Source organism: Lagenorhynchus albirostris, chromosome 1, assembly GCF_949774975.1.
Source record: "Lagenorhynchus albirostris chromosome 1, mLagAlb1.1, whole genome shotgun sequence".
Lineage (NCBI taxonomy): Eukaryota > Metazoa > Chordata > Mammalia > Artiodactyla > Delphinidae > Lagenorhynchus > Lagenorhynchus albirostris.
The window spans coordinates 110,382,086-110,409,875 of record NC_083095.1 but is presented as its reverse complement, the minus strand read 5'-3'; the positions used below and the strand labels follow the sequence as shown (position 1 = coordinate 110,409,875).

The window sequence follows — 27,790 nt, the reverse complement described above, 5'->3', positions numbered from 1 at the left end:
CCAAAATTTTTGGAGAAGCTGCTAGGTGCCTGGCCCTTTCTGGGGTTCAGCAGTGATCACGACAGGAAGAGTCCTGCTTTCGTGAACCATGCAGTGGGGAGGAGAGACTGGTGCAACTTGGGTGAGGGATTTCACCTTGCTGGGCCTCTGTTTTCTCATCTGGAAAATGGGACGGGTGCTCCTCATTTCGTGGGATTGTCCAGCCCTCACATTCTCTGATTCCATGAGAAGCATTTGTTTTCCTGTTTCTTTAAAATTCATTCAGGCCCTGAGCCGTGATGAATGCTGTTAGCTGCTCCCCAAATCACTCTATTCCCACCCTTTTCCTGTGATCAGGTCTTTCCCAAAACATGACAATCAGTCAAGTCACAGAACTTAAGGGGCACCCAGCAGATAAATTACAACCCTTGCTTCTCAGGAGCTCTGCCTTCTACCTGCCAGGTAAACTTAACTCACCTGGCACAAGCTGGCCATCCCTGGTTTCACATCAACGTGATCTCAGGCACAAACCTTGTTTTTCCATTTTGTCTTTAAGTAACTTGTTGAAACAACTGTACAAATATGACAAAGATATAAAATCAGGCATCTTCTGCCCCCAGTGCCTACTAATATATGACTTTCTGCCACTGTAATGATAAAGATAGAACATTTCAACATTCTGCTGCCCTTATTACTTGTCATTTTTGCTGATATTTCTATTGAATACATCTTTCAATATTTGAACAATGAACATTTATGTAGGTTGTTCCAGACCCAGCCTTTAGTGGTAACGGTTTTGTTGTTATATTTCTATTATGTTTCCTTTAAAAATCATTATCCTATTTAAATGGATTAAGTCAATTCTATAGGCATTTATCTCATGATACTGATGATGTTAGACCTGCGCGGTCTCCTAGGAGTTTCGACTCGCCCAGGAAACAACAAGAGTCGGAAGTCGATGCAAAACGCAAGAGGTTTATTGAAGGCCGGTGCACCGGGGTTCCTTGGTCCTCACGCAGGAGGTCGAAGAAGGAACCCTTTTGGGCGCGAATATGTCAGTTTTATAGGTTCCCACTTCCCCGTATGTAAATTATAGATTTGGTTGTGTTCTCCTGCTGATTGGTCCCGGCTTAGGCTCGGACCAGAGAGGGAACTTGTCCCCAGCTGCCTGATTGGTCTTTGACAGACACCTTTTTTACATTTTGTTATCTCCCTCCTTCTCGGAAGGGGGCCGGACATCCTGGAAATTCACCCATTGTCTAAGAAGCCCCTATTGTCTGGAGAGTTCTTAATCATTAGCTGGAACAATGTCTCTCGAGTCCCACATTCCCCCCTTTTTCTTGTGACTATTGATTCCAATCATGGAATCTCAACCTTCTGTTCGTAAACTTTGGTACTGTTGTCTTAACATTAGAACTTGTACAGTACTGATACGTTCTCTAATAAATGCTATCAAGCGATTTAGAACACATGGTCCAAAAGTTAAAATCAACAATAAAACAATAAGAGGTCCCAACAGAGTAGAGATTAAGGTGGTAAACCAGGGGGACTTATCAAACCATGATTGAAACCATCCTTTTTCGTTTTCTCTCTCCCTTTGCCTTTTATCTAAGCGTTCCCTTAGTTTATCCATGGTTTTGGTAATGGTTCCTGAATGATCAATATAAAAGCAACATTCTTCTTTTAGAGCGGCGCATAATCCCCCTTCTTTAAGAAACAGCAAATCTAGGCCTCTTCTATTCTGCAACACCATTTCTGAAAGTGAGGTGAGTGATTCCTTTAGTTGAGTTATGGAACTTTCTAATGCTCGAAGGTCGATGTCTACAGCCTGTCTTAAACTTGCATAATACTGGGGTTGTTGTATGAGGGCTGTGGTTCCTGTTCCTATCCCGGCAGATATTCCTAGTCCTAGAAGGACAGCCAATGTGAGGGTTACAGGTTCTCTCTTCCTTCTTGTTTTTCCCTCGTATTCATCTAAGAAGGATGAATCTGAATGATAGATAAGTCTAGGAACTAATTGCACTAGCACACAAAAATCAGCTGAATTGTTGAGAACCTCTAGAGAGACACAAGGGGTGAGCCCCGTGTTACATGCCCACCATCCATCTTGGGGAGGTACAAGATATCCCGAGCCTGAAGGGAGGCTGAAATCATGACAAAGGTGTCGATGGGACTGGGGAGGTGTTCCTATACAAGTACCATTTCCAGAAACCGAAGACAGAGTTAATTTACTGTTCCCTTTCTGTTTCCATCGACAATGGTCCGGGGAGCTGACATTAGTATAATTAGAACTATATCCTATAGCATCATAATAAGGGGGAGGGGCAGCATAACAGAGCCAACATGATTTTGTAGCCTCCGGGTTTGTAGCATTAAGGACCGTAAAGGCTGCCTGCACCAAAGAAAGCATCCTATCCTGTGGAGTCCCAGGCTTAACTGTGGGTTCTTTGGATCCAGAGGTTTCATTAGTCTCATTCTTTGTTGACGTAGCTGAAGGGGCCGGGGGAAGCAAAGGGGGGCCAAGTACGGGATTTGGGCCTATTGATATAGGAGCAGGAGTCTCAATCTTTAGCTTAAGGGTCATTAATATTCCCAAATCATATCCATTCTTGTAAAATCTAATGCCCCATGAGTGGCCATTTACCCATTTTTTATCTCTTTTTCCAGGATTACTAAAGGAAATTTTGAGGGGGTGGCACCATCCTGAACATTCGGGGGCGATGGGTCGGGGACCCCTATAAGAAGTATGAGTGTAGTTGGCTGTTACTGTAATAAAATCCCAAGTTGAGGTGGGTCTCCAATAAGTATCTCCTGTGGTTTCACATCCCCAGTTTTGGCAATATAAATTTTCAGTTCCCCCACATTTATAATTCAGGGATCGGGGGCGATGGAACCCGGGGCATACATAGAAGGAGAGGGTTCTGAGCCAACTTCTTCGGACCTGGTTTTTACAACCCTCTCCGGAGTAATCAGCTTTAGTTAGAAGTTGGGACGGAGCATTATGCTGATCATAATAACTCTCTAGATCCCAAAAGGGAGCTCCTATGGCCAGTTTACAGACATCAGGAAAAAGGTCTGGCCACCAGGTCCAGGGAGGGGCAGTATGGCTAATGGACCAGGTTATATCTCCAGTTTGAGAAATTACCTGCCAAGTTAGACGTTGGGGCAGGTGAGGGCTAAAATCACTTACAGTCAGTAAAGGCAGTAAAACCAAAATTATAAGTCTTAGGTTCGTAGAAGCTTGAGTTTGAGCGGGTTGTCCGTTCTTTGGGCCTGCCATCCTGATGATGCCGCCGCTGGTGCAGCTTTCACGTGTGAAGCATGGATCCAGGCAGCGATGCCGTCCACTTTTATGGCCGTTGGGGTGGTTAGGAGGACGGTGTATGGTCCTTTCCATCGAGGTTCCAACGTCTGGGTTCGATGCCGACGGACGTATACGGAGTCCCCGACTTGGAAAGGATGAGTTTCTCCCGGTGTTCCCGGTTGGTAGGCCTCGGCGAGTTGGGACCATATCTCCTTTTGGACCAGTTGGAGTCCCAATAGCCTAGCATACAAGTCAGTGTTATTTTGACAGTCTGGTTTTATTTCTTCTCCTAAGGTGAGAAGGGGAGGTGGGGCCCCGTATAGCACCTCAAAAGGAGTAAGATGGTACCGGGAAGGTGTATTCCTAACCCGGAACAGGGCTAAAGGAAGGAGCACCGTCCAATCTGTACCGCCAGTCTCCAAGGACAATTTGGTTAGGGTCTCTTTTAGAGTTCTATTCATTCTTTCTACCTGACCTGAACTCTGGGGTCTATATGCACAATGTAATTTCCAATCAGTCCCCAAATATCTGGCCACATCCTGACTTACCTGGGCGACGAAGGCTGGACCATTATCAGACCCTATTACCTTTGGTGCTCCAAATCGAGGAAAAATTTCTTCTAAAATCTTCTTGGCTACTACAGCAGCTGTTTCTTTCTTTGTTGGGAAAGCCTCTATCCATCCTGAAAAAGTGTCTACAAAAACTAAAAGGTATTTATTACCGTACCTTCCAGGACGCACTTCAGTAAAGTCCACCTCCCAGTAAGTTCCTGGGCGGTCCCCCCTGAGTCTCTTTCCAGTTTCAAGTTTCCCTTTTTGAGCATTTACCTGTTGACATGGGACGCATTCCTGCACAATTTGTTCAGCTAATTTTGTCATTCCAGGGGTTTCGTACCCGGCTTTTTGTAACAAGGCTACCATCTTTTTAGTCCCCAAATGTGTCCATCTGTGCATCTGTTGTAACATGGATTCTGCTTGCTGAGGGGACAAAGTTCCTTTTGTTGTGGCCGGGATGATTTCTTCATCACGGCCTGGTTTTTCAGGAACTTTATCTGACAGTCCTAGAATGACTTCTCCCGATGCTATTTCTCGGGCCACTTGGTCAGCCATATTATTTCCCCTAATTATTGGGGTATTTCCTTTTTGATGTCCAGGGCAGTGGATGATACTGACTTTAGTAGGAAGCATGAGTGCAGTCAACAAAGCCATGATTTCGTCTTTGTTTTTAATTTCTTTGCCACCTGAAGTTAGTAGCCCTCTCTGTTGGTAAATGGCACCGTGGATATGAGCGGTAGCAAACGCATATCTACTGTCTGTGTAGATGTTTACTTTTTTATTCTCTGCCATCTCTAATGCCCTCGTCAGGGCAATTAATTCAGCTCGTTGGGCTGAGGTCCCTTGTGGTAGCGCCGCTGCCCATATGACTTGTTTTCCGTCTACCACGGCTGCCCCAGTTCGACGCTTACCTTCCTCCAGGAAACTGCTCCCATCCGTGAACCAGGTGAAATCAGCATCAGGGAGGGGCAGGTCCATCAGATCTGGCCTACTGCCGTGTGCTGCGGCCAGTACTTCCTGACAATCATGTATGATGGTGGAGCCTTCCAAGTCAGGATCAGGTAGCAAGGTGGCTGGATTGAGTCCTGTGGCTGGAGCAAACTTGATGCGATCTGAGTTTAGCAACAGGGTTTGGTAATGGGTCATCCTGGCATTAGTTAGCCACCTATCCGGTGGTTGACGGACTACATTTTCCAGGGCATGAGGAGCTGTTATCGTTAGATTTTGTCCTAAAGTTAGTTTGTCAGCATCTTTGACTAGAACGGCCACTGCAGCGATTATCTTTAAACAGGTGGGCCATCCTGATGCCACAGGGTCCAATTTTTTTGACAAATAAGCAACTGGGCGATTCCAGGGACCCAATTTCTGAGTCAATACTCCTTTTGCAATGCCCTTATTTTCGGCCACATATAAATGAAAAGGTTTGGTTACATCTGGCAGTCCTAGGGCTGGAGCTGAAAGTAAAGCTCGTTTGATTTGGTCAAAAGCCCGTTGTTCCTTATCGCCCCAAACGAAAGGAGTGCTGTTTTTGGTTAGGGGGTACAATGGGGCTGCCAGCTCAGCAAATCCTGGAATCCATAGTCTACAGAATCCGGCCGTCCCCAAAAATTCTCTAACCTGCCTGGCGTTTTTGGGAGCCGGAATTTGGGCCACCGTATCCTTTCTGCTCTCCGTGAGCCATCTTTGCCCCCCTTTTAATAGATACCCCAGGTAACTGACCTGTTGTTGGCATATTTGTGCTTTCTTGGCTGAGGCTCTATATCCCAGGGTTCCAAGTTCCGTTAACAGTTTTTCAGTACCCTTGATACAATCTTCTTGGGTCTCAGCAGCTAATAAAATATCATCAACGTATTGGAGTAATGTTACCTGGGGATTTGATTCTCTATATAATGCCAAATCCTGATGGAGGGCTTCATCAAAGATGGTCGGGGAGTTCTTGAATCCCTGAGGTAGCCGTGTCCATGTCAGCTGACCAGACATTCCCGATGTTGGATCTTTCCATTCGAAGGCAAAGTAGGGTTGGCTCAGGGGAGAGAGTCTTAAACAGAAAAAAGCATCTTTAAGGTCCAAAACAGTATACCACGTATGTTGAGGTGGAAGAGTGCTCAGGAGGTTGTAAGGGTTTGGAACTGTGGGGTGGAGGTCTGCCACCCGTTTGTTTACCTCTCGTAGATCCTGCACCGGCCGATAATCATTTGTTCCTGGTTTCTTTACCGGCAGGAGAGGGGTGTTCCATGCTGATTGACATCTTATTAAGATGCCCAAGTCTAGTAGCCTCTGTATATGGGGACGGATACCGTCTTTGGCTTCTCTACTCATGGGGTATTGACGGACCATTATTGGGGTGGCAGTTGCCTTGAGTTCCACTAGCACCGGGGGCCGATTTTTGGCCATCCCCATTCCGGCAGTTTCTGCCCAGGCTTGAGGGAACCGAGTTACCCAATCTGTAACATTAACTCGTGAGGATGAAGGCTGCTCGTATAATTTATATTCATCTTCTAATTTCATAGTCAATATTTGAAGTAACCTTCCTTTATTATCAGTTATGGTGGAACCTTCTGGCTGAAAGTGGATTTGAGCCCCTACTTTGGAGAGTAAATCTCTTCCCAGCAAAGGATAGGGGCATTCCGGAATAATCAAAAATGAATGGGTTACTCGTCCAATCCCAAGATCTACTGTCCTTCGTGTGGTCCATGAATATTGTTTATTCCCAGTGGCTCCTTGTACCCATGACCTTTTAGCTGAGATAGGACCTTTTGAGTGGAGAAGGACGGAGTGCTGGGCTCCGGTATCTACCAAAAATTGAACAGGTTCCCCCTCCACTTTAAGAGTTACCCGGGGCTCGGGGAGAGGGTTCGAGCCCTGACTTTCCTAGTCTTCTTCTTCCAATGTTAAGATTTTGTTTCTGGTTGGCCTTCCTCCATTCTTTTTCTTAGGGCATTCTCTCGCCCAATGTCCTTTTTCTTTACAGTAGGCACATTGGTCCTTGTCTAATGGTCGCCTTCTGTCTGCCGTTCGCCCTTCCTGCCCATTTCTATCCCCTATATTTCTTCCTCCAACCACAGTGGCCAGTATCTTACTTAAATTCCTCTCTTGTCTCTTATCTCGTCTTCTTTCACGGGCTGCCTGCTCTTTCTGCTTTCTTTCTTCCTTCTCTTCCTCTGTTTCTCTTTTGTTATATACTTTATCTGCCTCTTTTACTAACTCCTGAAGCGAAAATCCCTGCAAGCCATCTAGCCTCTGTAATTTCTTCCTAATATCAGGGGCCGCTTGATCAATGAAAGCCATTGCTATAGTAGCCCTATGTTCCTCCGAAGTTGGATCATAAGGGGTAAAGCGTCTAAAGGCTTCCATTAAACGTTCCAGGAACACAGTTGGCGATTCCTGGGGCCCCTGAGTTACTTCCCTTACCTTAGCCAAATTAGTGGGCCGTCTGGCCGCTCCATGGAGACCCGCCACCAGAGCCTGGCGATACATTTTCAGGCGCTCCCTATCTTCCGGGGCATTGAAATCCCAGTTTGGCCTGACGAGTGGGAAACCAACATCAATCTCGTTAGGCAGCTGGGTAGGTTGCCCATTGGCGCCTAATACATTTTTTCTGGCTTCTAAAAGAACCCGTTGCCTCTCCTCAGTCGTTAGGAGAGTCTGAAGCAGCTGCTGACAATCATCCCATGTGGGCTGGTGGGAGAAAACAAGAGATTCTATTAAAGCGGTAAGGGCCTGTGGATTTTCGGAAAAAGTTGGGTTATGCATTTTCCAATTATAAAGATCTGCAGAGGAAAAGGGCCAATATTGGAGAGGTCTATTCCCTTGGCCGTCGGGGGGGGCCATACTCTCTAAGAGGTAGGGCAGTGGAGTCCGGGGAGATAGCCCTCCGGCTCCTAGTGCCCGCTGAGGGACCCCTTTCTTCTTCCATCATGGATGGTTCCCTTGGTGCCGAGGGCAGTGGAGCTGGGGGTCCTCTAGGTGGTAGGGGATTTGGGGCCGGAGGATAAGGGGGTGGGGAATCCAAAAGAAGCAAATCGGACTGCGGGTCAGGATAAATCGCCTTCGGTGGATCCGGGGCGTCAGGTAGCTTTTCCGTGTTGGGGTTTTTCTTTAAGGCTAATATCTCCGACGCTGCTGATGTGTGCGCGGACGTACCTGTTGAGGAAACAAAGGGCCGGACCCACGGAGGTGGGGAGAGAATTAAATCTTCCCAGACCAAGACATATGGTACTTGGTCTGGATGTCCGTGGGGATCTATATTAAATATCTTAGACTTCAGCAGCTTAATCTTGTCTAATAAAAAGGATCCTTCGGGGGGCCATCCTATCTGAAATGTTGGCCATTCAGAGGCACACAAAGTCTGCCACTTTCCTTTCTTCACCTCTACCGAAAAATTATGGGCTCTGGCCCGAACTTCGGTCCAATGGCTTAGGGTAAGGGAAAGAGGAGTCGTCACAGTTTGTCCCATTGTCGTCCGTCAGAGAAAAAGAATAGACCACAATACAGAAACAGTTAAAACTCCATGAAACACATATACGCATGGGCCACCGCGAGCTCGCTTCAAAACCGAAACTTCTTGAGATGGCAGTTATCACCAAGGGAACTGCCGAAACCGAGTGAAGGGGAGACAGAGTTTGCCTCTCCTTCCAGATGAGCCACCAGGGCGTCCCCTAGGGCTCATGGACGCCGGCTATTAGCACGTCTGCCTAGCCAGAGGTCCGATACAGATTCCATAATAAGCCGATTCTTACGGCTTTCCTCCGATAATGGCCCACAAAGAACAAGGGACAAACAGACAATCAAGCTCGAGCTTACCTGGTACCTCCAACTCCCGATGTTCTTGTGGTCCGGGGCGAGTGGAATCCCGGACGAGCCCCCAAATGTTAGACCTGCGCGGTCTCCTAGGAGTTTCGACTCGCCCAGGAAACAACAAGAGTCGGAAGTCGATGCAAAACGCAAGAGGTTTATTGAAGGCCGGTGCACCGGGGTTCCTTGGTCCTCACGCAGGAGGTCGAAGAAGGAACCCTTTTGGGCGCGAATATGTCAGTTTTATAGGTTCCCACTTCCCCGTATGTAAATTATAGATTTGGTTGTGTTCTCCTGCTGATTGGTCCCGGCTTAGGCTCGGACCAGAGAGGGAACTTGTCCCCAGCTGCCTGATTGGTCTTTGACAGACACCTTTTTTACATTTTGTTATCTCCCTCCTTCTCGGAAGGGGGCCGGACATCCTGGAAATTCACCCATTGTCTAAGAAGCCCCTATTGTCTGGAGAGTTCTTAATCATTAGCTGGAACAATGTCTCTCGAGTCCCACAATGAAATGAATATCTAGAGGGCAGTAGTACAAGTTGATTGGACTTGAGAACCTCTATTAGCACAGTTAAGTATAAATATTATCTATATGTAAACCAAAGAACATGCTGAGTGAGATTCTCCGACTCTTTTTCACTGTCTGCCCCTCAAGCCTGTGAGAAATGAAATATTTCTTGCCAGCTCAGTAAACAAAGTATGTCACAGTCATCAGCACTTGCAGCCCTCCAGTGTGAGCCGCAGGCCCTGAGTAATTCAGGATATGCAAACAGAGAATGCAGGCCCCAGAGAGCTGAGGTGCATATGAAAGGAAGGATTTCAGTGAGCCCAGACTCTGGCATCTTCCTATACAAAAAGAGCGCTACATTCCTCACGTTGGGAGAGCTGGTTTTCTTTAGTTAAAAATCACCTTTTAATGTTCCCCATTACCTGCGCCAGGCCCCCGCCCTGTCCCCTCCCCCCGATACTGTAGCTCGGGGAGGAAGGAGCGCAGAGAGACTCAGCTGAATAAGGGGCCTGCGAGATTCGGGAGGAGTTTTCAGCCGCTTTCCCCGCAGTCGGGAGGAGAGGCGCTGAGGCAGCAGCCGGACCCTGCTCCACCCTTGCCCAGTTTCCCCTCAGGACGCTCAGGCCGACCCCCTCCCCACGCCCCAGAGGCCCCGCGGGCCAGGCCGAAGCCAAGGGCGAAAGGAGGGACCGAACTTCCCCGGGACCAGACGCTGGGGGCCGCTCCTTCTGCACAGCAGCGGCGGGTGGCAGCGAACCCCTGTCCCTCAGAAGCTGGTCTTGCGCTGTCGCCCGGGCACCGGACCAGGCGGAGGGTCGTCGCCCACTTACCCGGCCCGCCGTCCGCACGACTGTCGCGGCTTCGGCCGCCGGGGCCCCTCCAGAACCGGCAGCCTCAGTGAGGCCGCCCTCCCCTCGGCCTCCGGGGAGTTCTGTGACGGCGGAGGGAAGAGACCCCGAGCTGCGGGATTTCCAGCTCTGCGGAAACGCGGGCACCGTTCTGGGCGCAGAGGGTGGGACCGCTCTGCCCCGAGGCCTTTCGGGAGGGAGGGGGGCGCCGGGGGAGGGAGCCGCCAGGAGCGCAGGGCCCCGTCGGGGTTCCTGGAGGGGAGGCCCGGCCTGGGGGCCCCACGACTATGACCGAAGCGCAGGCCTTTTTCCTGGAATCCTACACAAAAAAGTTAGAAAGATACACGGTCTATAGTAAATATTCACAAATGATTGTTGCTGCTGTGCTTACTGTCCTATTAAAGGTGTAAAATCCATAAAACACTTTAAGTTCAAAATTAAATATGAATTTTTACCTTTCTAATTATGTCTCTGCTATTCAAAATTGTCCTTAATGGATCAGAGACTGTGGCATCACTAGTTAAAAATGAGCTTGTGAAAAAAATAGAACTTAGGCCCACCGGACCTACTGAATCACAATCTGCACTTTTACAATCTCCCCAGTGTACTTGTGTACCCATGAGTAGTTGAAAGGTACATTTTTACCTCGACATGTCTTTTCTGTCTGAGAAATACACACATTTTATCCAATTTGATATAAATAAAACATTCAAAAATGCATATGCCTGTGTTGAAATCATCATTTTATCATTTCTTTTCCATATAAGTATAGTCTCTATACTGGTTTTGTGAATCACATGCCATACTCTTTTCTTGTAGTTAGAAATAAAGTAGAGAAAGTTACTTTGTAGTGTGTATATATATATTTGTGATAATTGAAGACACTCTTCTAAATTAAAACCAGTTCTCTTAACTTGCTGTTTTCTTCTTGGGTCACATTATGAACTCTTCCCGTGGCCACATGGCATGTGTACCTTTAATTTCAGGGACTGCTGACATTCCAGGATATGACCATAGATTTCTCTCAAGAGGAGTGAGAATGCCTGGACCAAGATCAGTGGGAATTGTACAGGGATGTGATGTTAGAGAAGTATAGGAACCTCCTCTCCTTGGGTGAGGATACCTTCCTTCCAGAATTCCTTATGCTCTAAACGCTCAACCACAGCGTTTAGAGTCCTTCATTTTTAGAAGGACTCTAAACGCTTTAGAGTCCTTAGAGTCCTTCCAGTAGAATGTCTCCTGGAATCTTCTGCTTCCTACAATAGGGTTACAGATTGCAATGTTCCAGGAAATATTGGGAGTTTGTGGGTATAATTTATCTTATTCTTTTAAAATTGCAGCCTCCCTCAGCCGCATAGCACAGGGAGAGCAGCTTGGTGCTTTGTGACCACCTAGAGGGGTGGGATAGGGAGGGTGGGAGGGAGGGAGATGCAAGAGGGAAGAAATATGGGAACATATGCATATGTGTAACTGATTCCCTTTGTTATAAAGCAGAAAATAACACATCATTGTAAAGCAATTATACTCCAATAAAGATGTTAAAAAATAATAAAAAATAAAATAAAATTGCAGCCTCCCTTTTCATATACTTTGTAACTGCTTGGGATGTGTCTATATAAACTGTGTACTATATGCTTCTGTTATAGTCCTTACAATATTTTATTGTCTTATTTTCTGTAACAATGTTCCATGGATTCTTTGGGCTTAAGGTATATTAAAAGGGAGACTGCGATTCTGGGACTTCCCTGGTGATGCAGTGCTTAAGAATTTGCCTGCCAATGCAGGGGACACGGGTTTGATCCCTGGTCCGGGAAGATACCACGTGCCACGAAGCAACTAAGCCAGTGGGCCACAACTACTGAGCCTGTGCGCCACAACTACTGAAGCCGGTGCACCTTGACTCTGTGTGCCATTTATTTTTTGGATAATAAAACCACCTCTGAGTGATCAAAATTTAGACCAAGTAGTCAAAATGCTTTATCACCTGTTCCTAAAAACACTGATCAACGGAACAAGTTTTACTAGGGATAACAGTGTAATTGTATTCTGGAGTTCATATCGGCAATATGGTTTATGACCTTGATGCTGGATGAAGACATTTCAATCGTGTAACTGCTATTAATTGTCTGTTTGTTCAACGATTAAAGTCTCACATGATCTGAGTTCAGACTGGAGTCATCCTGGTTGCTTTCTGTCTATTGCAGGTTTCTTCCAGTATGAAAGGACAAGAGCAATACGGCTTACTTTACAAAAAGTCTGCAAGCTAAATGATGATAAAATCTTCATTCAATTAATTTATACATACCTTACTGTAGAACCGGGTTTGTTATGGTGGCAGAGCCCAGTAATTATGTAAAACTGAAACCTTTATCTGCACTGTTTCAAGTCCTCTTCCTAAGAATATGTTTATAATCAACATTCTTTCACAAATGATCCAATTTAATTCACCATAGCATTCCTCATACTAACTAAATGGAAAATCCTAGGCTATATATAAATCCAGAAAGGACCAAAAATCATCAGCCCCCATGGATTATTACAACCCATTGCTGAGGCATTCAAATTACTTATTAAAGAACCTCTATGTCCATCAACATCATCAATTTATATATTATTGCCCCAATGCTAGCCTTAACCCTGGCTCTCACAACATGAATTCCTCTTCCCATATCTTATCCACTAATTAATATAAATGTAGGCATATTATTTATATTAGCCATATCACACCTAGCCATTTATTCCATCCTCAGATCTGGATGAGCTTCACATTCAAAATACTCACTCACTGGAGCTCTAGGGACAGTAGCACACACAATCTCATATGAAGTAACGTAGCAGTTATTCCATTCTCGGTCTTACTGATAAATGGATCATTTACACTTTCAACAGTAATTATTACACGAGAACACCTATGACTAATTTTCTCCTGATCCCTACCCAGAATTTGATTATCTCCGCAGTAGCAGAAATCCAATGAAGCCCCACTAGATTTAACAGAAGTAGAATCAAAACCTGTATATGTCTTCAATGTAGAAAATGTAGCAGGCCCATTCACCCCGTCCTTCCTAGAGAATATGTCAATTTCCTTATAATAAACATTTCCACAACAATCTATTTTTAGGAGCATTCGACAATCCCTAGGTGCCAGAATTATATACAGCCCAAGTCACCATTAAAACACATCTAACAATCTCCTTTCTATGAATTTGAGCATCCTACCCAGAATTTTGATATGATCAACGTATACATCTCTTATAAAAAGTTTTTTTACTACTGACATTAGCCCTATATATATGAGGGTTTTTCTCACTACCTGTCATCATACCAGGCAACCCACCACAAACTTAAGAAATATGTCTGACAGAAGAGTTACTTTGATAGAGTAAATCATAGAGGTTTCAATGTTCTTATTCCTGGAATTGAATTCTTCCTAAGAATTTTACATTCTCCATGCTACCACTTTACACCACATGCTATATAGTAAGGTTCTCTAAGTAAGCTTCAGGCCCATACCCCCAAAATGTTGTTGTATATCCTACCTGTACTAATAAACTCTCATTGTTTTTACTATCATTCTACTGACTATTATCTCAGGAAATATAATTGTATAACAAGCTCACACTGGTTAATGTTATCCCCATTCTAATAAAAAACATGAACCCATAAGCTACAGAAGCATCCAACAAATATTTCCTAAAACCATCCACCACATCAATACTACTTATAATGGCTATTATCATTAATCTAATATACTCTGGTCAAAGAACACAAAGAATAACAAAAATCTTTAATCCAGCAGCATCCACCCTCATGACAATCGCCCCTTGTCACAAAAGTAGGACTTTCCCCATTTCACTTCTGAGTGCCTGAAGTCACACAAGGCATCCCATGAACAGCAGGCCTGATGCTATCAGCCTGACAAAATTGCACCCCTATCAGTTTTATATCACATGTCACCATCCATCAAGCTAAATATACTATTAATCATAGTGATATTATAAATCATAGCTGGAGGCTGAGGCAGACTTGGCCATACTCACCTGGAAAAAATTACACCCTCCTCATCAATTGTCCATATAGGATGAATAACAGCTATTATAAAGTATATTCCAATTATAACAATCCTAAACATACTAATTTATATCATAACAACACTCTCTTCTTCTTATTTATGCCCAGATCATGTACTACAAGAGTATTGTTATCACACACATGAGATAAAACTCCTCCCATCACAATCCTTTTCCTCACCATTATAGTATCATTAGGACATCACCCATCACTATCAGGGTTTTTACCCAAATGAGTAATTATCCAAGAGATAACAAAAATGATAACATCCTTCTACCAACACTAATAGCTATCATAGCAGTCCTCAACATATATTTCTACTTGCAGCTAACATACTCCACATCACTAACTATGTTCCCTTCATTAAACAACACAAAAATAAAACAATTTGAACATACAAAGAAATAACCTTCCTATCATTACCAATCATAATATCCACACGATTACTACACATAACACCCATTCTATCAGTGCTGGACTAGGAATTTAGGTTAGTTCAGACCAAGAGCTTTCATAACCCTAAACAAGTAAAATTTACTTAATTCCTAAAAATAAGGATTGCAAGCCTTCATCCTACATCAATTGAATGTAAAGCAAACATTGTAATTCAGCCAAATCTTTACGAGATTGATGAGTTTTAACCCCAGGAAACTTTAGTTAACAGGCCAATCCTCTAGTCAACTGGCTTCAGTCTACTTCTGCTTCATTTGAGAAAGAAAAAAAAGGCAGGAAAATCACCGGCAGAAGTTTAAGCTGCTTCTCTGAAGTTACAATTCAATTTGTTGATTCACCACAGGGTTTTTGAGAAAGAGGGCTCAATCTCTGCCTTTAGATTTACAGTCGAATGCTAGCTCAGTCTTTTTACCTCTGTTCATACACTGCTGATTATTTTCAACAAATCACAAAGATATCAGCATTTTGTATTTACTATTTGGTGCTTGAGCTGGAGTAGCAGGCAGCACCTTAAGTATATTAATGCAGGCTGAGCTATGCTAACCTGGAGCGCTACTTGGAGATGTCCAAATCTGTAAGGTAGTCATAACAGTCCCTGCACTTGTAATAATTTTCTTTAGAGTTGTACCCATTATGATTGCAGAGTTTGAAAACTGACTTGGCCCACTAACAACTCAGACACCTCAGGTAGCATTTCCCCCAAAAAATCATGTAAAATTTTGACTATTCCCCCATCATTCTTACTCCTACTCATATCACCAATAGTAGAAGCAGGTTCTGGTACCAGTGGAATCCCATATTCAGCTCTAGCCTACAATCTGGCCCACGCAGGAGCCTCTGTCAACCTAACCATTTTCTTCTTACATTTAGCCCGTGTCTCTGTAACTCTTGGTATTATTACTTTTATTACTATAGTCTTCCATACAAAACCAGCAGTCATATCCAATACCAAACACCACTATTAGTTTAATCTTCCCTAACTATAGCCATATTACTATAATTACCAGTGTCAGTCCGAGCAGCCAGAATTGCCATACTGTTAAGAGATAGAAGTCTAAACACTACTTTCTTTGACCCTTCAGGAGGAGACCGAATCCTATACCAACACCTATTTTGATTCTTTGGTCACCCTGAAGTCTGTATTCATGGCCTACCAGGGTTTGTTATAAACTCACATATCATTACATACTATTTAGGACAAAAAGTGCCTTTCAGCTATTTGGGAATAGTATGAGTCATGTCCACTGGCTTTTTAGGATTTCTCTTGTGGCCCCATCATATGTTTACCATAGGGATAGCTGTCAACTCAGGAGCACACTTTGCATCAGCTACCGTAATTACTTCTATCCCTACAGGAGTAAAAGTATCTAGCTGATTAGCAACTCTTTCTTTAATTTTTCTCCTTTTTTTTGGCTGCGTTGGGTCTTGGTTGCTGCACGTGGGCTTTCTCTGCTTGCCATGAGCGGCAGCTACTCTTCGTTGCAGTGCGCGGCCTTTTCATTGCAGTGGCTTCTCTCGTTGCAGAGCACGGCCTCTAGGCACGTGGGCTTCAGTAGTTGTGGCTTGCGGGCTCTAGAGGGCAGGCTCAGTAGTTGCGTCGCACGGGCTTTTTGCTCCGCGGCATGTGTAATCTTCCCAGACGAAGGCTCGAACCCGTGTCCCCTGCATTGGCAGGCGAATTCCTAACCACTGCGTCACCAGGGAAGTCCCTGGTTAGCAACTCTTCACGGAGGTAATACTGTATTACCTCCCACTATATTATGAGTTTTAGGCTTTAGTTTTTCTTTTTACAGTAGGTGGTTTGACAGGAATCATCTTAGCCAACTCATCCCCAGACATTGTCCTCTAGGATACATACTATGTAGTAGCACACTTCCATGACCTAATGTCCATGGGAGCAGTCTTCACTATTATAGGAGGCTTCCTACACTGATTCCCACTATTCTCAGGTTATACAGTTAACTCAGCATGAGCAAAAATTCACTTTACAAGTATACTTGTAGTAGTAAATATGACTTCCTGCAGCACTTTCTTGGCCTCTCAGGGATGTCACTACATTAGTCTGAGTACCCTGAGGCACACACAACACGAAGTATTTTGTCTTTGGCTCATTCATCTCAGTAGCAGCGGTAATGCTAATAATCTTCATTTTTTGAAAAGCATTTGCGTCTAAACAAGAAGTCTTAGCAGTGGAAACTGCTACTCCTAACCTAGGATGGTTACACGAATGCCCTCCACCATATCGTATGTTTGAAGATCCTACCTATGTAAATGTAAAATAAGGAAGGACTCAAGTCCTTTTCAAGCAGTTTGGAGCCAAAAGCATAACAATTATGTCTTTCTCAATAAATGAGATAAAAGTAAAAAGTGATGTAGCTTTGTCAAAGTTAAATCATAGGCTAAAATCCTGTATAATACTAAGGCATACCAATTTCATCTAGGCTCTCAAGACACAACATCACCGATTATGGAAGAACTTTACATTTTCATCATCACACAATAGTGATTTTTAAAATAAGTTCTCTAGTCCTCTATATTATTTCACTAATATTGACATCTAAACTAACTCATATATATACAATAGATGCAAAGGTAGAGAAAATGTGAACAATTTACCAGCCATTATTGTAATCTTAGCTGCTCTATCATCATTGTGAATCCTTTACATGATACATGAAATCAATAACTCTTCCCAAACCATAAAAAACTATGGGTCAGTAATGATACTGAAGCTACAAATACACAGATTATGAAGATTTAAATGTTGACTCCTCTGTAATCCCCACATCAGAGCTAAAACCAGGAGAATAATGACTAATAGAAATAAACAACTGAGTAGTGAGAGATAGTCATTGAATATTAGTTAGTTTCATCTGAATTGTTGTACACCCCTGAGCTGTTCATTCTCAGGACTAAAAAGAGCTGCTATCCTAGGATGCCAAAATTAAAGAATCCTAATACCAACAGGACCAGGCCTATGCTGTGAACAAGTTATTCCACCGCCCCTACAGAATTTGTTCTTGCCATTGTTCACATTTGAGCCATCCTAATGGGTGTCTCCAGCAGCCCAGGGGTGGAGGGGGGTTGGGAAGGATGCAGAGCTTCCCGAGGAAACCACAGGACCTGGCATTCTGGGAAATTCAAAAGTGCTAGTCCAGTTCTGGCAATCTGAACACTTCCTCCTGAAAGCTGAAGTCTGAGAGACATTCTTCCTGCCTTTGGCCACACGGCTGACAAGAAAAGTAGCTGACCTGCCAAATGAGCACCAGTTAGGGTGGCGGGAGGGGGACACTCCTTACAATTATGCTAAAATGTTGCCATTTCCTCCAAACTCTCAGTATTCACGTCTCATTATACATTCACAACTGTGTTCTTAGGGGTTACGACTAAATCAGTGATGACTCAAGAACTTCTGTAGGAGGGGTTTGGGGCAGGTGAGCAATTCATTCTGGGAAAGAGAGTTTAAAACCAAGTGAATGGCCCTTTACATTGGCATGGGAAGACTTCCCCCATCCTACCTTCTCTCAACAGAGCCATTAATCTAGAAAAAACTACAGTGTCACTTTTCAGAGGTCTACCCTGTGTGAACACATGGAGAAGACACTTAGAATGTTAAAGTCAGCATATTAAGTAATTTTCTTGAAATACTGTAACTAGCACCAGTTTACTTTCTTCACAGTCCTTTCCACAATCTATTTAATTTTAGTCATTTTTAATTGTCTGGTACACCTTTAACACCTAAACTCCAAGAGAGAAGGAGCTTCATCTTATCTCCACTGCCTAACACATAATGGTTTCTAAATGGAACTGATTCCAAGATTGGCCTCATTTAGGAGTGGATATGTTGTTATAATCAGGTTTCCAAAATCTTTAGTATCAATACGGAATCCTTTCCTCTCACATTTCACAGGAAGCTAGACTTCTTATAGCCCAAACATGGATACGTTTGAAGTTTCCTTGACTGATTTAAATTGAATTAAAATTAAAATAATTAGTGTGTACAGGAAAAACTTTCAATTTTTTTTCATTTTCACAACATAACCACCTTTTCTTTCTCTACTTTCTTCCCTTTAAAACAAACTTTGCAACATTGGGGTGAGTTAAATAATCAGAAATCTAGCCCCAAATTAAGCTCTCAGTGACATGAAACACATTTTTTGCTCCTTTTAAATAAAAATCCTATATGCAGTACACTAATGTTTTCTTTCAGAAATTACGTTGACAACTTAATCCCTAATTCGAGGTATCCATATAACTCGTTTACAGAAAGGTTCTTTGGCAAAAGATTTAACACAAGATATATATGAGATGTTGAGATCTGGGTAATATACCTTACTTGAAAGGCATGAATAGTTTTTAAACAGTGTAGCATAATCACACTTAAGACCATAGTTACTTTGTTCCCAAGTCCCTGCAATTCTATTTGAGGGGAGTTCTAAAAGGCCTGTGTCTTCTCCTGTGTCCACAACCGTAGACGTACACTGGTGGCCCTCAATCCTGCTCTCCAAACTTCAAATAGGGACCAGAGACAAGGCTCGGGACTTGGAGAAGTACTAGAAATTCCCTGCCTCAAAACTACTTTCAGAGTTTCACATTTCCCTAAGGAAGACAGGGCTGAGTAGACATGCTGAAGTCTTCCAAATCCTGCTGGTTGTTTTGAATTATGGCTACACTGGCTATGTACCTCTTGAGCTTTTATCTCCACATACTTGAATTAAATCCTGTAGTTCCTCTTTGGTTCTAGCATCTGTGACATCTTCACAGGGTCTATATGCCACAGCTGTTTTACCACTTTCTGTAATAAAGTTAACAAGGATCAATTCAGAAGTGTTCTTGTTCTAAAACTTCCTATATACAATGGTAGCACCGAATAATTAGACATTCTTTTGACTTCTAAAAGCAGAAAATAAGAGCATTTTCCTAGAAGTTCCCTCATCTGACACGTCAGTTTTTATTATAATTATTTGTGAAAACATATATAAGAAGTATCAACTTTGACAAGTGTCTACTCCTTGGGACCAAATTCTACCAGATACAATGAACAATTCTACCAGATACAATGAACAAAGCTTTGGAGACAGAGACAGACAGACAGAGCATTTGAACACTCTACTGGCAGAAACTGGCCCATGTACCCTTTGGACAATACAGCTTGCCTCAAGGCAAGCTAGAGCCACCAGGCTTTTTGGTCTAAGGGGTTTTGCGTACATATAAGGAGTACCTTGGCATATTAGGCACAAACAACCCAGGCAATTAGTTTGGTTCTTAAAGGTTGTTACCCAGAGTTGACAGCGGATGGAGATTCTGCCTGATGACCAGGGAAGTCAAACTTCACTGGAAGGACTGCCCAGGCTGGAAGGCCAAGACCAATCCAGGGTCAACTCTTACAAGCAAATAATCTCTCTGACAACTTAGCTAGGATTTCTCAGTCTCTCAGCCTGCAGGGCTGTGAAGCAGGGGAGCAATTCTGTTCCGGGAATCTACTAATCATAAAGTTTCCTTTGGGCACAGCCTGTGACATTCTCACCGTTGTATAACTCGATAGGGAACACAATCAACGCTATTCAATGGCATGACCAATTTCAAGACTCACAAAAACGTAGCTGATTATTATATAAGAATGATATTCACCCAATATATCAGAAATGAAAACTGAAATTAAACTGATTCCAAAAACCTAATCTAATAAACTCTTCAACAAGAAAACAACGGTAAAAATAATAGTCAATATACTTTGTCTGCTTACTATGTTTCAGGCATAGCTCTAAGCTTTTTATATTCATCACCTCATTTACTCTTACAATATCCCCGATTTGGTGGTAAGCTGAATTACTAACCCTATTTGCAGATAAAGAAATTGCAGCTTAGAGATATTAAATACCTTCAAATGTCTCTGGCTGGAAAAACCTAAAATTGCTACAGCAACAAAATCTAAGAGACAAAGTTAGGACTCAAACACAGGTGTCCAAAGCTTATAATCACTACCCTATTCTGTATGATAAGCAAGCAATTGAGGAAGAACTGGATCAAACACTTTCTGTATGAACTGAGGCCAGTCATTCTACATCTAAACACTGGGGACAATAATATGTGCTGTCATCTTTCTCATAAATGCCACAAAGAACAAATGTAAGACTGCTGCTGTGAAAGCATCTGGTGAATGAAAGAATATGTAATGTTTTAGATAACCATTAGTTTCATCCAATTAACTTTTCAAGTAAATTTATTTGCTCACTGAAACTGAAGCACTTCAACGACATTCAGAAAGGTCTTACCTAAAAACCACAATCAGCAATTTCTGGAATGCATCTGTCATAGCTTTCTGAATAGCAAGCTTCTGGGTTACCTTCCTTTTCATATGTAATGATAATGACCCTAAATCCAACCAAAACAGATGAATTTTAAATGCCTATATGAATAACTGATTTCTAGGTTATATGTTTAAAACTAAAAATGCATCTGTGATTCTTAGATCATTACCTTAGTGATTAAGGGCAGGCACAATACTGGGGTACGGGTGAATGTCTCCGTTGCAGGTATACCCTGGCATGGCATATTTTTACTGCTCAGATCTATTCTGGAAGTTCCTAAAATATTAGATGGGAAATGTAAACCAAGAACGTGGCACAAATCTCACATTACTCACAGATTTCAAATGGACAAGCTGAGGCTACACTGCTACAGACCCTGCTATCCTCTGCGTCAAGGGCTGGACTCATACAGTGAGATAGCTTTGATTGTAGTGCAGATGATCTGGACTCTACTCAACCATCACCCACTCAGGTGAATGGTGGAGCCTCCTCCACCCTATTCGCTAACAGCCCTGCCTCCGACTTAAAACCCTAAGCCCAAGTGCCATGGATTCTAGGAAAAAACTCAATACCAATCGGAATCCCCTTTCTAGGGATCTACGTTTACTTATTCTGCTCAAGCCCTTTTATAGGAGGCAAAGGACTGAACATTTACACATGAGTTTATTTCAATCTTTAAACGAAGATTTTGTTGGGATAACTGAAGGCCAGGAGATATGTGCATTTGAAGGACTATTTTAGCCCAAAACAAATTATTAACAAAAAAAACAACAACAAAAAAACAAAACAAAAAAACCTAATTTTCCCTCCTCCTAAGCTTCTTGGCAGGCAGCGAGTTCTAAAATTCTAAAGTTTAAGGTGTTGTCAGGTATTGCCTAAGATAAAAACCTATATTGTCGGGCAGAACAATTCTGCCCAGGGCTTTAGTTGCTTAGAAAAGATGATGATGTATCTGAAAAGTTGAGTTTCAGAAAGAAAGGAAAAAAGAGAAATCCCACTCCCTCACCTCCCCACACACACACATACTGGAAAGCAGACCTTCCTCCAACTTATCCAAAGGTTCCTCAGCCATGCCAACTCAGGGACTCCTGCACTTCTGGGAGGGCAACACCACCTCTAAAGCACAGAAGAACTTCAGGCTTTGCTTCTGAAGTGGTGTCACAATATCTTCATTTTCCCTTTCTTCAAGGTTAGAAAGATCCCGAAGCTGTTAGGATTTTGAATTAAAGGCTAGACTTCAACATATACTGTTGTTAGAAATAAAAACTAAACTGCAGCTATCCCAGGTAATAGTTTAGGTATGCTATTCCTTCAAAATCAACTGAGACTTGCAAATGAATCACTAGATATGGACCACTATTTCTTTATGATATACCATACAAATACTGGAGAAAATTATGGACACCACCATCCAAGTCATTGAGATTAGCACTAATTCTAGGTGGTAGGCCAATGCTCAGATACTTCCATGTGGAAGCCTCCCACATTTCCTCCCCATAGCCCTGTTCTATTCTTCTCTCTAAAGTCTAGGAGTTCAGTGTTGAAAGGAGTCTTGTTAGTGAAAGAAAGTCTACAGAGTTTACCTTGATGATCCTTTTTGAACACCCATGGAAATCAAAGTAGTAATTTGCCAATTCTTGGCATCTGGAGCTGTTTAGGGCAAGCATATTATGTTGAACCGCCTTATGTCTGGTGCCAAGATGAACCTAAAGACATAAAAGACCTAAAAATATCACAACCCTACATAGAGACTTATTTTGGATATACCTGAGATTTATCAATACCAATATTATAGAGTGGTTGTGAAGATTAAGTAGGACATTTTAAGCAACGAGTTCACAGTGAGCCCTAAATAAATGTTATTTATTATTTTTAAGTCAGTACTTTTCTGCATCATTTCCAGGGCCCCTGATTAACCAGAAGGTTCCCTGACCTGTGGTGGTGAAAGTTATGATGAAAGAAACCAAGGAAGCCCAGCAGAAGCCTATTATGGGGCTGGGTGTAAGCAAAGGAATGGACTGTTTTACTCGTCTCATCCTGTAGCTCCTGCTTGAGAATATGACGTGAAGAGGAGATAAGATGGACCTGCCACTGAATTAGGACCTTAATCTGTAGCACTCCCTCTCCAAGTTACTAACCCCTGTTAGAAGAGGGAATACTTCTACCTCTATAAATGTACATGAAGCAACGAAAAGAATCAGAGGTTCATCTGCATTAACAAGCTTCTTTGAGAGTGCAAATATTTCCATTCTTAACTCTCTAAAGAACTTACATATTACTGTGGATTTTTTTACATCACTAGTTCTTTCTTAAATGTCTATTTCCATTTTGAACAGGGTATAGTATATAAATATAGTCATAAAAATTCAAATAATACAAATAAAGTCAAAGCATTGTTAATTCATTATTGATTTGTTTGTGCATCTTCCTCTGTCACTAGTTTATGAGCTCCTTAAGTGCTTGAAGGAAGCATGTATTATTCTTTCCTTGTTACCAGAAACAAGCATAGATATTGTCATATAATAGAGGAGTGATGGTCTGTTGACTGAGGGAATGAATGAGTACATAATAAAATGAAATTACTTTCTCCAACTGAAGCTGCCTGCAGGGAAGGAGAAATGAAGACTAATTTTTAAATGTTGAGTGTCACATGGGACGCTAGGTCCTGTGCGGTGAGTCATAATGGAGCTGTCTTGGACAATTAGGAAGCTTCAGAAGGGCTCTGAGCCACTGGGTAGTAGAGACAGTTCACATCTGGGATAACCTTGCCACAGTTCTTGCTGGCAAACATTTCCCTTCATGCTACTGAGGAAAACTCAGATACATTAGGCCTTTCCTCATTTTATTTTAAGATGTTATTCTCTTTTCTGTATTTATAAAAAACAGAGGGGAAAAAAGCTAAGAAGTATGTATACCTGCCAGTGAATAAAATAACACATAATTGGAACTTCCGTGCTGGTGCAGTGGTTAAGACTCCTTGGTCCCAATGCAGGTGGCCCGGGTTTGATCTCTGGTCAGGGAACTAGGTCTCACATGCATGCTGCAACTAAGAGTTCGCATGCCACATTTAAGGAGACTACAAGCCACAACTGAAGGAGCCTGCCTACTGCAAATGGGGAGCCCACATGCCACAACTGGGGAGCCCTTGAGTCGCAACCAAGGACCCTGCCTGCTGCAACTGAGAGCCGGTGCAACCAAATAAATAAATAAATAAATAAAATTGAAAAAGAACGCATAAGTAAATAAGGAAACAATTTCGGGGTTGTGGGTAGTAAACTAAGGCTCTGCATTAAATAAAGAAATCTAATACGAATGCCCTTTCCTCTCAACTCTATAGAGACTTGTAGAACATTTTCTTCAGTACTCTATCAGTGACGGGCTTTATGCTGTGAAAATCTCACAACCTACGCTCTGGAATGGTCTTAATGTCCAATATAAGAAAAGAACTCATTACTTACAACTGATACCAAGTAACTGTTTCATACTCTTTCCAGGACCATCTGTAATATCTGAGTGGTACGTGAAATGGTCGCAGGGTCCGCAAACTAAAGAATGTCTGACACAAAATCATTTCAATCCCAGGGAGTACAGCCAGGATTGAAGTGGGTGTTAAACAGATTACAGAGGTGGAGGTAGTGTACCTGGAGTCACAGCTGAGGAGAGTTCTCAGATTCAATGTAGGTGAAATCAGTGAGTAAAGAAATATGGGTGAGAAGAGGCAGCAAGGTCAGTAGGAAGTAGCTAGAGCAAGAAGCCAATCAGAGAAGACACAAAATTATAAAGGGAAAGGTCTGGAAAATCTAAGCCTCACTCACTTATTCAGAGGAATTGAAATGGTCCTTGAAAAAGGAATGGTGGCTGAATGGAGGCACATAATGAAATGTTAATTCTGGGGAAGTAAAATTGGATGGCATGTTGATATGGAATAAGGTTTCTACAATGCATTAAAGAATATTTTAACCATTTTCTGGAATCTGAAGGGAGTTCTGAATAGGCAGCTTGAGAGTGATGATGATGATGAAATGAAGCCTCCTTTATCTTACATCTGACCAAAGTTTGTCAAGCTCGGGACTTCCCTGGTGGCACAATTGTTAAGAGTCTGCCTGACAGTGCAGGGGACATGGGTTTGATCCCTGGTCCAGGAAGTTCCCACATGCCGCAAAGCAACTAAGCCCGTGTGCCACAACTACTGAGCCTGTGCTTAGAGCCTGTGAGACACAACTACTGAAGCCTGCGTGCCTAGAACCTGTGCTCCACAACAAGAGAAACCGTCGCGATGAGAAGCCCACGCAACTAAGCCCGTGTGCCACAACTACTGAGCCTGTGCTTAGAGCCTGTGAGACACAACTACTGAAGCCTGCGTGCCTAGAACCTGTGCTCCACAACAAGAGAAACCGTCGCGATGAGAAGCCCACGCACGGCAAGGAAGAGCAACCCCCGCTCGCCGCAAATAGAGAAAGCCGGCATGCAGCAAAAAGACCCAACGAAGCAAAAAATAAATAAATAAATAAATAAAAAATTGTCAACCTCACACATTTAAAATCAACATAAAAGTAAATATAAGGAAGACTCTTGTGAAGATTTCTTAAATTAAAGGGCAGCATAAAATGACATGGGGTTTAACATCAGTTAAGTTTGGGTTTGGCCTCTAGTTTCCACGTTTACTGTCATGAAACTTAAGTAAGTCACTTAACCATGCTGAGTTCGAGTTTATTCATCTAACAAAAAAGAAACAACTGGGGAACTGGGGGATCAGTGGAGCAGTGCATCTGAGAGCATTCTGTACACCACAGTGCTGTAGAAACGCTGGCCTTTTTTTTTTTTCCCCATGGGATCTTAGTTCCCAGACCAGGGATTGAACCCGGGCCCTCAGCAGTGAAAGTGCAGAGTCCTAACCACTGGACCACCAGGGAATTCCCGATGGCCTATTAGTTTTAAATTCAGCACATCATCCCAGTAGAGCGAGGAATTCCACATTTGGACCCATCTTCACTGGAGATGTGTGAAAAAGTTGCTTCTGGTCGCATGCCTTTTGGGCTCTGTGGGCATCCCTTGCTGAATAAAACTTGATGATGGCATAGAACCCAGGACAGGCCACTGCTGCGTTTGGGAAGACTCAGACAGAATACAGAAGGCCAAACCGGGAGAAGACTGTGAAGAGAGAATGCTGTAGGGCGGTCCCACGCTAAGGAAGTGCAGTAAATTTCAGGCCCAGGAAAGCAAACCGCCCATTCCCTTATATTCCCCCAGCCCTTCGCCACAGGTAACTGTGGTAAGCCTGGAACTCCAAACACTTCTCATTTCATGAACAAGTTTCCCTCTGAAATCCTAAGCTTCGAGAAGCATTAGGAGGCAATGACTTCTGTTGGGAACTATCCCTCAAAAGTCTATGGGGTGAGCTGACTGCTCAGGTCATCTCTAGAACTAAGATTCCTCTCAGCGGAGACCACAGGCAGATGAGGTATTGAAGCAGTACCCCGGGGAGCCCAGTTACTGGGGCGCGGGGCGGCTTCGTCCACCCTTCCCTCTGCTCCGGCTCGTCTCATTTGCAAGGCCTCGGCTGTGGGTTGAGAGCTCAGCTCCCACATCAGCAGGGTTCTGTCACCCCCAATGGGAACTGCAAAAGGTACCAGCTGCACCATCCTATCTTCACAGCGCGTGTGCGGCTCAGGGAGCAAGCGGACTGCGCCAGAGAACGCGTGCCCGCGCTTTTTAAAAAGTTAGTGCCAATAAATCTAATATATAGAAAAACAGTTGAAAGCTCCTGACTGTTTTGTGGATAGAAAAGCTTGAGATTCAGAGCAAGTTCAGAGCTTGACAGTCTAAGAATAAGCTAGCTCTCCATTCCATTAGAAGGACTAGGTAGCAGTTTCTGGTTATGGAACCCGAAACTCTCAGGCTCCAAATAGGACATAAAACAGCATCACTTGTACTCTTTATAAAATTGCAGAAACAAACAAATAAACAAACATATATTTACACCTGTCCTATAAGACAAAGGGTACTTGAGACCTAATGTATATAAAATCAGTTTACAAACTGTGATGCACTATATCAATAAGTTCTCATTTGCACAGAGCACAGCATAGGATATGAGGCCATAATGTTAATTCCCTTCCCCCTTTCATTCCTTTCTCTTGTTCCTTTATGTATGCGGATCAGTTACATTATTAAGCTAACAATGTAACTGAGATATTATTAGCTTAATAATGTAACCAAGAATCTGATTTTTAGCAAGGGAGTAGTTCTTAGAAACTTAGGGAGCTGGAACTCTGAAAGTATGAATTGAAATAATGCAATTACATCATGAATTTTAAAATGTATCATCATTGATTAAAAATAAAAATATTAAATAATTAAAAATTTATTATCCTGCAATTGAGACTCACCACAACGTGTGACGTCTGTCAGGCATTCGCTGTCACAATGCAGCTTGACTGTCTTTCAGACAACCTCAATAATATTTTTAAATTGGCAGAGGCAGCAGGCCATACGGCTAGGTAAGATCCTATAAATGGAAACACAGGTAATTAAATTCGTGGTAAAAGAGTTACTTGAGTAGGTAGAAGAGGTAGGCCAAGGCCACCACAGACCAGTGCAAAAAGGAGTTCCTGGGCATATGGACTGCAGAACTGGATAGGGGCCGGTTGGCCAATTGCTGCTCTTGACTGTTGTAAATAAATACAGAGGAGGAGAGATGTGCCCAACAGAAGGATTAGGATGGCAGTAGATATGGTATGCCTAGAAAAAAGGGAATAGGGATTAGAATTGGGTGACACTGATCTGTAGTTTAATTCAGAAGTATCCCCTTCCAACCCGAAATCCTCACTTTGGGTTGAGAGTACAGAGGAAGAAGGCAGACTTCTAAGAAGAGTCTGAATAAGACCGCACCTTCTGGAGTCCCTTTCTCAGGTCCTATTTGTGAGTAGTAATATATTAGAAATTCTTCTAGTAATAAAAATGCAT

The 27,790-nt window shown here is 43.0% G+C and overlaps 1 pseudogene; it reads right to left on the bottom strand.

Moving 5' to 3' along the window:
• The window catches only part of LOC132520953 (RAD52 motif-containing protein 1-like), a 50,370-nt pseudogene extending 23,904 nt beyond the window's left edge, over window positions 1–26,466 (bottom strand).
• Window positions 26,467–27,790: the final 1,324 nt, after the last annotated feature.